The sequence below is a fragment of the Microcebus murinus genome, chromosome 4, assembly GCF_040939455.1.
Source record: "Microcebus murinus isolate Inina chromosome 4, M.murinus_Inina_mat1.0, whole genome shotgun sequence".
Taxonomy (NCBI): Eukaryota; Metazoa; Chordata; class Mammalia; order Primates; family Cheirogaleidae; genus Microcebus; species Microcebus murinus.
Genome location: NC_134107.1, coordinates 104013102 through 104024008, shown reverse-complemented (window position 1 = coordinate 104024008; position 10907 = coordinate 104013102). Strand labels below are relative to the sequence as shown.

The window sequence follows — 10907 nt, the reverse complement described above, 5'->3', positions numbered from 1 at the left end:
AGAGTATTTCAAATATTTTCTTCTAGAATTCTTATAGTTTCATGCCTTAGGTTTAAGTCTGTTATCCACTGTGAGTTGATTTTTGTAATAGGTGAAAGGTGCAGATCCTGTTTCAGTCTTCTATGTGTGGCTATCCAACTTTCCCAGCATCATTTATTGAATAAGGATTCTTTTCCCCAGTGTATGTTTTTTTCTGCTTTGTCAAAGATTAGATGGCTATATGAGGATGGTTTTATATGTGAGTTCTCAGTTCTGTTCCATTGGTCTATGTCTCTGTTCTTGTGCCAATACCATTATTTTAGTTACTATAGCCTTGTAGTACAGCTTCAAGTCTGGTAAATTGATGCCACCCAATTTGTTCATTTTGCTTAAGGTTGCATTTGCTATATAGGCTCTTTTCTGGTTCCATACAAGGCATAGAATTATTTTTTTCTAAATCTGCAAAAAATAATGTTGGTATTTTAATATGGTTTGCATTGAATCTGTAGATCACTTTGGATAGTATAGATATTTTAACAATGTTGATTCTGCTGACCCATAAGCATGGTATGGTTTTCTACCTGTTTATGTCCTTGGCTATTTCCTTCTTTATGTTTTGTAGTTTTCCCTGTAGAGGTCTTTTACCTCTTTAGTTTCACCCACCTAACTGAGCTGCACCCAGATTCATATAGCAAATTCTACTTGATCTAAACAAAAAGATAAACAGCAACACCATAATAGCCAGGGAATTCAATACCCCTCTGACAGAACAGGAAAGATCCTGCAAACAGAAAATAAAAAAATAAACAAGGGACTTAAAGAGAACTCAAAAACAAATGGGCCTGACTGACATTTACAGAGCATTCTACCCAGAAGCCACGGAATAAACATTTTTCTCATCAGCTCATGGGATATTCTCTAAGATTGACCATATCCTAGGCCACAACGCATGTCTCACCAAATTTAAAAAAATAGAAATTATACCATGCCTCTTCGCAGACCACAGTAGAATAAAATTAGAAATCAATTCCAACAGAAACTCTCATCTCTACACAATGTCATGGAAACTAAACCACCTTCTGCTGAATGATTATTGTATTATAGAGGAAATTAAGATGGAAATCAAAACATTCTTTGAATTAAATGACAAAGGAGACACAAGTTATCAAAATCTGTAGGACACAGCTAAAGCAGTCCTGAGAGGAAAATTCATATGTGTAAATGCCTGCATCATAAAGACAGAAAGATCACAAATCAATAATCTAATGAATCGTCTCAAAGAACAGGAGAAGCAGGAGCAAACCAGCACCAAACCAAGCAGAAGAAAAGAAATATCAAAGATCAGAGCAGAACTAAATGAAACCAATCACAAAAAACTGGAAGATTAATAAAACAAAAAGTTGGATCTTTGAAAAAATAAACAAAATTGGCATGCCTCTGGCTAGATTAATGAGAAGCAGAAACGAAAGGACTCTAATAAGCACCATCAGGAATGAAAAAGAAAAATCACAACTGATGCCATGGAAATACAAAATATCATCTATGATAAAAACCTATAGCCACATAAACTTAAAAATGTGGAGGAAATGGACAAATTTTTAGAAACACACACCCTTCCTAGGCTCAGTCAGGAAGAAATAGCATTCCTGAGCAGAGCAATATCATGTACTAAATTTGAAGCAGCAATAAAAAACTTTCCTAAAACCAAACACATGGTTTGGAAACATCAGATGGTTTCACACACAAATTTTACCAGATCTACAAAGAACTGGTACCTATCCTGAAGAAATTATTCCATAACATGGAGAAGGAAGAAATCCTCCCCAACACATTCTATGAAGCCAACATCACCCTGATACCAAAACCAAGAAAGGACACAACAAAAAAACAAAACTACAGACCAATATCCCTTATAAATATAGATGCAAAAATTCTCAAAAAAAAAAATTCTAGCAAACCACATTCAGGTGCTTATCAAAAAAATAATCCATCATGACCAACTGGGCTTCATCCCAGAGATGCAGGGATGGTTCAACATACACAAATCTATAGATGTAATTCAACACATAAACAGAAGTGAAAACAAAGACAAATATTTTATGTTCTCACTCATACATGGCAGCTAAAATAAATAGAACTCATGGGAATAGAGTGTGGAATGATGGTACAAGAGGCTGAGAAGCAGTGATGAAGGTGAGATGGTTAATAGGTACAAAAATACTGTTAGAAGGAACGAGATCTAGTAGCACAAAAGCAAGACTATAATTAACAATAATATATTGTATATTTCAAAATAACTAATAGAGTAGCATTAGAATGTTCCTCATGCAAAGAAGTGATAAAGGCCTGAGGTAATGGATATCCCAATTACCTGATTTGATCATTTCACATTCTATGCTTATATGAAAATATCACATGGCCCAAAAATATGCATAAATAATATACATCCATTCTAATTAAAAATAAAAATTATTAAGCAAAACTAAATAAAATAAAAGATAAACAGGAATATTTTAAAAACACAAGATAAATCTAAAAAACAAAAGAAAGAGCAGAGGTGTGCAGGGAAGACAGGTTTCTGGGAAAGCTTTAACTTACCTGATAAAGGGTGTGCAACCTGCCCGTGTGTTTCCAAAGTTCTAAGACTCTTAGACCCCAAAAGACTCTCGCCCAGGTCCTATCTCCGTCCTTTAGAGTGCAGGTGGGACGTGTAAATGTGCCATCGCTCTCATGATTTTGTAAGGGAGACTATGTGCTGGGCCTGCTCCAATCACACGGACCCTGTAAAAGTAGAAAGTTCTCTCAAGCAGGTGGCACAAGGGGAAATCAGGGAGGTTCCAATTGTGCTGTCGCTGTCTTGAATATGGAGGCCACGTGAGAAGCAGTGTGGACGGCCCCAAGGAGCTCAGAGACGCCCCTTTCTCTTTCTGTGGAGAAAAGTTGTCTCACTGGTGCCCAGGAGCACTGCTGGGGAAGCAGAGTTCAAGCTCAAAGCTTCACCTCCTCGCTGGAGAGACGGAGTGGGTCTCCTCAGATGTGAACGGCCATCTGGGTTCCACAGGCACCTCACACACGTGCCCCAGCGGGACTCTTAGAACCCACCATCGCATAGGGAAGGTTGTTACATCTTCTACACCAGTGAGGATTTTGTGGCTTAAAAATGTTAATTGACTAGTCCTGAGCCCCACTGTGTATCAATGACAAAATTAAGACTAAACATAGGACTGACTCTACTTCCAAGCCCGCAGGTAAAGGCAGTGAAGACAGAGAGCCAGGCCATCACCATGAGGAGCCAGGAGGGGACCCTTCAGCTGAGTCTCTCGCCCTCTAATCCACAACACCCTCGACCCCCCCACCACACACCACAGCACACCCACTAGGTCGTCCATCACCTGCCCATACCTCAGCCTGCCCCCTCCCCTCCTCCCACAGACGCCAGGGTCGTACCGCCTACAGATACATAAACTCCTCAGCTCACATACGGGACATGAGGGAAAGGCACTCACAGCAAATCAAAACGTGTGTTAGGGGATGAACTGTGTCCCCTAAATTTCCTATGTTGAAGCTGTGACCTCAGCACCTCACAATGTGACTGTATTTGGGGACGTGACCTTTGAAGAGGTGATTAAGATGAAATGTGGCTGTCAGGGTGGACACTAAACCAACCATGTGGTGTTCCTATAACAAGAGGCAACTTTGGACACAACAGCAGACACCCGGGAAGCTCGGGCACACGGGACAATGGATGGATGCCCGAGAGCCTCGGAGAGAGGCTTCAGGAAAAACCAAACCTGCACCTTGATCTTGAACATGTGACCTCCAGACTGTGAGAAAACAAATGTCCCTGCTTTAAGCCACCCAGTCTGTGGCGTTTGGCAATGGCAGCCTCAGCAAACTCACACCGCATCCCAACATGAGTTCAACAAGGCTTCCAACAAACACGCCACACAGCTGTCCTGTCCCCAACTCTGTCCTAAGGACTCCAAGGCTTCCCCGCTGTGCCTTAACATGTGCAAGGACTTCCTTTCCCCTTTCCAGGTGAGGGAACTGCAGTTCTTCCTTCACGACGCAGCTTCAATGTCACTGGCTTATTTTCAAGGAAGCTGTAAAGTAAACTCGTGTGTCCCCATTACACGTTATTCTGATGGCTGTCCTGTGTTCCCCACACTGCTGTGTCATTTACCTGTTCCCACAATCTCCATGGCCCTCCAGAGCCCCCATGGAAGTGCCCTGGTCCAGTGTTGTGTCCCCAGATCCCTGACGGGGGACATGTTGGATATTGCCCTGGGCAATGAAGTTCTGGGTCACAGTTTTTAAAAAAAGATTCAAGTTGACCAAAGGGGACATTTTCTGGGTATAAACCTATGTGAAAAGCATGAACATCCTAGGCCTTGGCAGGTCCTCAGGGCTCCCCATTCTCTGGGGTGTCAGTTGAGCCTCATGCACCCAAGCAAGTCCTATGCAGGGTGTCACAGAGGACTCACGACCCGTGCAGTCCATCCACTCACAGAGCAGGCACAGAGGGTTCAGGAGGCCGGATTCACAGAAACTCTGCCTTGGAACAAAATAGGAACCATCCAGCTGTCATTGCCCAGTGAAGCTACTATCCTTGGTGATTCTCAAACTGGAACCTGGGCAAGGGCACATGGCTTCCCCTTGCCCATTTCCATTTCGGTGGGGAGTGCAGCCTTTCCCTGGATGTGGCAATTCTCAAAGGACCTTCTGTGCTCGGTCCTTTTCTTTATTTTCAGTAGCCCCTCTCAGTTCTGGGTCTAGTGGTAACCCACAGAGCAGCACTCTTATGAGCGGGACCCGCACACATGGTGCTCGTCAAAGCAACCACCTACTGTGTCCTGATACATGTGGATTGTTTCTGCTGAAGCAGAGGGCCACCTGTTCCAAGTCTTGGTGTTTAGTCTTGGCCACTAAATGAATAAACAGAAATGGACAAAAGCTTTCAAATGTTAGCTGTGCCTTCATCTTCATGGTTTATCCTCTCAAAAAAAAAAAAAGTGGGACAAGCGGTGGACACAACACAGAACATTGCTGTTGAGGGGCCACTGTCCTCTGTGCTGGCTGCCCCACACCAGAAACACACTGGGAGCCTGTTCCCAGGCCTGTCCTGGGGCCTCTTTCAGGGAGCCCTCAGGGCATGTGGGATCTGCCCGTCCCCACTCCCAGGGCCAGGAGTGGCAGCAGCTTTGCATTCCTGAGTGTGAGCTGTGGTGATTTGCATCCCATCCCACTCTATGATCAATCACGAGGGCAGCAGGTGAAGCCTATTCTCCAACTCCTCCTTTTCCAAAATTAACTTCAATCACCTGAGGATTCAGGGCTGTGGGTGAGTGGAGGGGTCTTATCTCTCACTAGAGTTGAAAAATGTAGCAAGATTGCACCTGCATGCAGCCTCTGCAGCCAGGGGCACAAATTCAGCCACTGCCCTTTCTTGTACATCACATGTCACACTCTGTGGTCATGTGTCTCTCTGGTTACATCACATTTCAAGGCTCTTCCTTTCTCCTGTGGGGACTGAGGGCATTTTCACTCAGAGGCCCAGCTGCTATCTCAGCCTGCCCGGGAGACTTCTTCTAGGCCTCCTTCTCTCTGCTTCCAACACCTGACAGTTCAGGAAAAGCTTTGTGGCGTGATGCAACACGATTCAAAATCTTCCCCTCCAGTTTTGCCTCTGGACTTTCCAAGGAAACCACCTGGATATGAACACCTGTCATCCGGCAGGTGCTTCCTGAGTGGGAACCCAGTGGTCCTGGGACTCTGTCTTTACAAACTCTTTGGGCAGGGTCTTGTTGAGGACTACAGACTGAGGCCCATAGCTGGGAGCAGCCCTCTAGAGAGATCTCACCTGCTGTTTGGCACAGCATTTTATCCTACTGTTTATATGCAGGTGGTTGCAGTTTAGCACATGTAATATTACATGGAATTTTTTCAAACATTATAGTAAAGTAGAATTACATCGAGGTTTGGGTACAAGTACATCTGGTTATACATTATAGAAGGATAATCACTAACCTGGTCAGGCCGGACATGGTGGCTCATGCCTGTAATCCTAGCACTCTGGGAGGCCGTGGCGGGTGGATTGCTCAAGGTTGGGAGTTCGAAACCAGTCTGAGTGAGACCCCGTCTCTACTAAAAATAGAAAGAAAGTAATTGACCAATTAAAAATATATATGCAAAAAAAAAAAAAAAATTAGCCAGGCATGATGGCGCATGCCTGTAGTCCCAGCTACTCCGGAGGCTGAGGCAGTAGGATTGCTTGAGGCCAGGAGATTGAGGTTGCTGCTAGCTAGGCTGATGCCATGGCATTCACTCTAGCCTGTGCAACAAAGTGAGACTGTGTCCCAAAATAAATAAATAAATAAAAATATGTTTTGGATTGTACTTATGATTTCATTAACATGATTTGGATTTTTTGACATTGTCTTCTTTTTCTCTAACATAACACCTCAGTCTGACCATTGTAAAGCTATTTTATAGAATATACATAATAGTATATATTTAATAGTATTAAAACTGATTATAGATTGGAAAAAATATAACTGTTTAACACAACTCTAATATATATTTATATATTTATTGATTGTATTTTTTTTCATTTTACACGTTACTTTTTTATGAAAAGTAACTGGACTTCAGTTGATTGTAAATGTTTGTAGAGAAGAATTTAGAAAAATTACTTTCGAGGACCAAAAACTTAGATAACCATTGTTAAAATTTGATAAACACTTTAAAATAAGAATATTCAGTTATTTTTAATTTTTATAGTACTTTAAGGTAATAACTAGAATTATGCCTGTCATATCAGGAATATCAGAGATAAATGTTATATAATTTCTTGAAAATTTATATTAATAATATATTTATATAAATATAATTTTAGAAAAGGTTTAATATAACAATTAAAATCATGACTAATAAAATTTTAGATATTTGTGAATTTATATAATTTTTGAACATTTATATTCATAATATATCTATAAATGTAACTGAAAGAAGTGGTAGTGATAGTGTTTATTATTTGATTATGCTTTTATATATGTATTAGTAAATAAGTCTAGTTATTTAATCTAAAAAGCCTTAATTTAAAATTTTGATCCTGAGGAAACTTGTCAAGGATGTCCAAAGGTTTAAAATATTAATACTTGATGAAAACAGAATTATGAAATAAGTTATTTATTTAATCAGAGTGATAATTTAAAGACCTCAAAGGCAATGTAGAAAGATGTATGGATATAAAAACCTCAACCCTTTCAAAGCTCATTTTTCCTAAGCAATTAAAAATCTAATAAAGACAACATAGAATTATCATGATAAAATGTAAAATCTTTGTAATTTTAGGCCAGTTACCAACAAGGTAAAGAAACATTTTCTATAGTGTGATTAGCTGGATTTTTTTTAGTCTTTGTGTAACTTTCTTTTATACACACACAGACACACACACACACACATATATATTTTTTATTTCAGAATGTTATGGGGGTAGAAACATATTGTTTCTAGTTACATATATTGTCTTTGCACCACTCGAGTCACAGCTACAAGTGTACCTATCTCCCAGACACCCGGCACTGCACACATTAGGTGTGACTATACCCCAACCCTCTGCCCCCTCCCACCTGCCTGACACCCGATGAATGTTACATCCATATGAACACATGAATGTTGATCAATTAGTACCAATTTGATGGTGAGTGCATGTGGTGCTTGTTTTTCCATTCTTGTGACACTTCCCTTCAAAGAGTGGGCTCCATCACCATTGGGGATAATACAAGAGGTGTTAGGTCACTGTTGATTTTTGTGACTAATCAGTACTCAGTGGTGTACATATACCACATTATTAATCCACTCATGGATTGATGGACACTTGGGTTGTTTCCATATGTTTGCAATTGTGAATTGTGCTGCTATAAACATTTGAGCACAGATGTTTTATTATAGAATGTCTTTTTTTCCTTTGGGTAAGAAACCCAGTAGTAGGAATGCTGGATCAAACGGTAGTTCTACTTTTAGTTCCTTCAGTTATCTCCCTATTAATTTCGATAGAGGTTGTACTACTTTGCAGTCCCACCAGCAGTGTATGAGTGTTCCTATCTTGCTATATCCATGCCAACTTTCGTCGTTTTGGGACTTTTTGATAAAAGCCATTCTAACTGAAGTTAAGTGATATGTCATTATGGTTTGGGTTTGCATTTTCCTGATGGCTAGAGATGTTGAGCATTTTTCATGTTTCTTGGCCATAAATCTCTCTTCTTTTGAAAACTTTCTTTTCATGTCCTTTGCACACATTTTAATGGGATTTTTTATTTTTTTCTTGCTGATTTTCCTGAGTTCTACATAGATTGTAATTATTAGCCCTTTGTTGGGTGCAAATATTTTCTGCCATTCCTTAGGTTGTCTGTTCACTCTAGTGATAGTTTCTTTGGCTGTGCAGAGCTTTTTAATCTGATCAAGTCACTTTTATTTAATTTTGTTGTTGCTGTGATTGCTTTTGGGATCTGCTTCATAAATTCTTTGCCTAGGCTGACATCTATAAGAGTTTTTCCAACATTTTCTTCTAGGGGTTTTATGGGTTCACACCTCAGGTTTAAGTCTATTATCCATTATGAGTTGATTTTTGGGAAAGGAGAGAGGTGCAGATTCTGTTTCAATCTGCTACATGTAGCTATGCAATTTTCCCAGAAACATTTATTGAATAGGGATTCTTTTCCCCAGTATATGTTTTTGTCTGCTTTGTCAAAGATCAGAAGGCTATACGTGGATGGTTTCATATCTGAGTTCTTTTTTTTTTAAATGACAAAGAACAATCATTTATTGGTTTATTTTGTCTCTACTAAACACATTAGTCATTCATCATTTAAATATCTGACTTCATTAGAAACCATTTTAACCCTTTTTCTCCCTCCTGCCATAAAAATACGGTAATTTGCTTAAAAAAAAACAACTATGAATAAGCGATCTGGTTTTTTCTCACTTGACTAATGTCTTTCTTGGTGATAACAGTTTATAAATCAGTAAGACAGCAGGTTGAAGACTGAGATTCAAACATCTTCCACTTAAAAGTGCTGAGTTATGGAACCTGCTTTCTCCATACCTCTCTTCTCTGCTTCCTAACATATGTGTGTACAAGTGAAACCACTGATTTAAAAACTATTAAATAGTGTTGAAGTCTGTCTGCTCTATTAGTTTAAATGGCTGCCACTTACTTTTAGCATTATATTCAGAAAAATACTTAAGCCTCAAGGTCCCCAATAATTTGGAGTACTGAACTAGATAACCACCCTAAGACACTTCTGACAGAAGTAGTGTATTACTTAGAAAGAGGTTTCCAAAACCTGCTGTTAGAACCTATGCATACATGGAAAACACTGATCATCAGTCATTATTCACACAGTTTTACTCTCCCGGCAGACCTTTGCCATTGCTCAGCTTTAACTAGGCCACAGTCCACCAGGAAAGTGCACGGTGCACCAGACTCACCATCTCTTAAGTTGCTACTGTTTTCTCTTATCTGAAAGGTTGTACTGAGCCAGGCTTTACCATGACAGGCCAGCAACATGAAGACTTTTCATTGTGCTGTTCTTCAGGCTTCTTCTGAGTCAGCATCTTCTCTCTGGCTTCATCATGTACAGAAGGATTCCATGGAGAAAAGCTAAGTGCATAGGGGTCTTCTATTTTAGGTTGGTCAAACAAATGAGCAGTGCATGCCTTAACACTGCCAACCACTTTGCTTTTTAAAAGCTGACTATCTTTTTCATACAGTACTGCAGCCTCTGGGTTTAGGGGGCTTGCTGTATCAATCTCGTAGAAAACTCTCCTTGCATACATTAATACTTGCCAAATATGATTATGGTTCCGCTTCCACTTTGCAAATGCTCTCTTCACATCCAGTTCACCTGACATGGGATCAACTAGCGGTGAAAGACAGAAATATCAAACACCAAGCGTGGACAGTCGCCATCTGGGTAGTTATCAGGGATGTAAACTGTAAACTTAAACACACCATCTTGATAAAGTCCATGCCGTATAAATATCACTCCAAACCACATTAATGCAGAGCAGTAAGAGGGATGCACATAGACGCCTGGTAATTTCAGCTTCACAACCAAGGTAAATTCTGCAAGAAGACAGTATTCCAGGGAGAAGGGTCCGTAGGAAGCATGCGTGCCATTTGTTGACTGTGCTGCTGGGGCAGGAGACGTAGGCTTAATTATGGGCAAAGCATTTTGGGGAATAGAAGGCAGCTGTTTCCTTGGCGCAGTTCGTGGAGGACTGGTTTTCACGTCCCCTGTCAATGTCTTCTCTTCACCATCAGATCGTTTGCGTACAGAGCTTGTAGACATGCTCCAGAAAGGGTTCATAACTTGTACCCCAAACAAAGAAATTCAGCGGTCTGTGTCATCAAACTCTTCTGTACTCAGCATTCACTTTACCAGCCTGCCGGGCAGTGCGCCTCAGCCCGGTGCCTTCAACGCGGAGCTCCTGGCTGCCAAGTGACGCCGCAGCCGGACAGCATCTCCTGCCACTGCGTCAGGCCGGTCCCTGACTGCTCCCCGCCCAGCCCTGCCCTGCCCTCCTATGTCTGAGTTCTCAGTCCTATTCCGTTGGTCTATGTCTCTGTCATGTGGCAGTACTATGCTGTTTGGGTTACTATAGACTTGTAGTATAGCTTGAAATCTGGTAAATTGAGGGCTCCCAATTTGTTCTGTTTGCTTAAGGTTGCTTTGGCTATGTGAGGTCTTCTCTGGTTCCTTATGAACCATAGAATTATTTTTTCTACATGTGTGAAAAATGATGTTGGGATTTAATATGGATTGTGTTGAATCTGTAGATCACTTTGGGTAGCATAGACATTTAACAATGTTGATTCTGTTCATCCATGAGCATGGTATGGTTTTTCATCTGTTTGCTTCCTC

At 40.7% G+C, this 10907-nt stretch overlaps 1 pseudogene; it reads right to left on the bottom strand.

Annotated features, from left to right (window-relative positions):
* Window positions 1-9477: 9477 nt before the first annotated feature.
* LOC105881585 (AKT-interacting protein pseudogene) lies at window positions 9478-10446 on the bottom strand (annotated as a pseudogene).
* Between the last annotated feature and the right edge of the window lie 461 nt (window positions 10447-10907).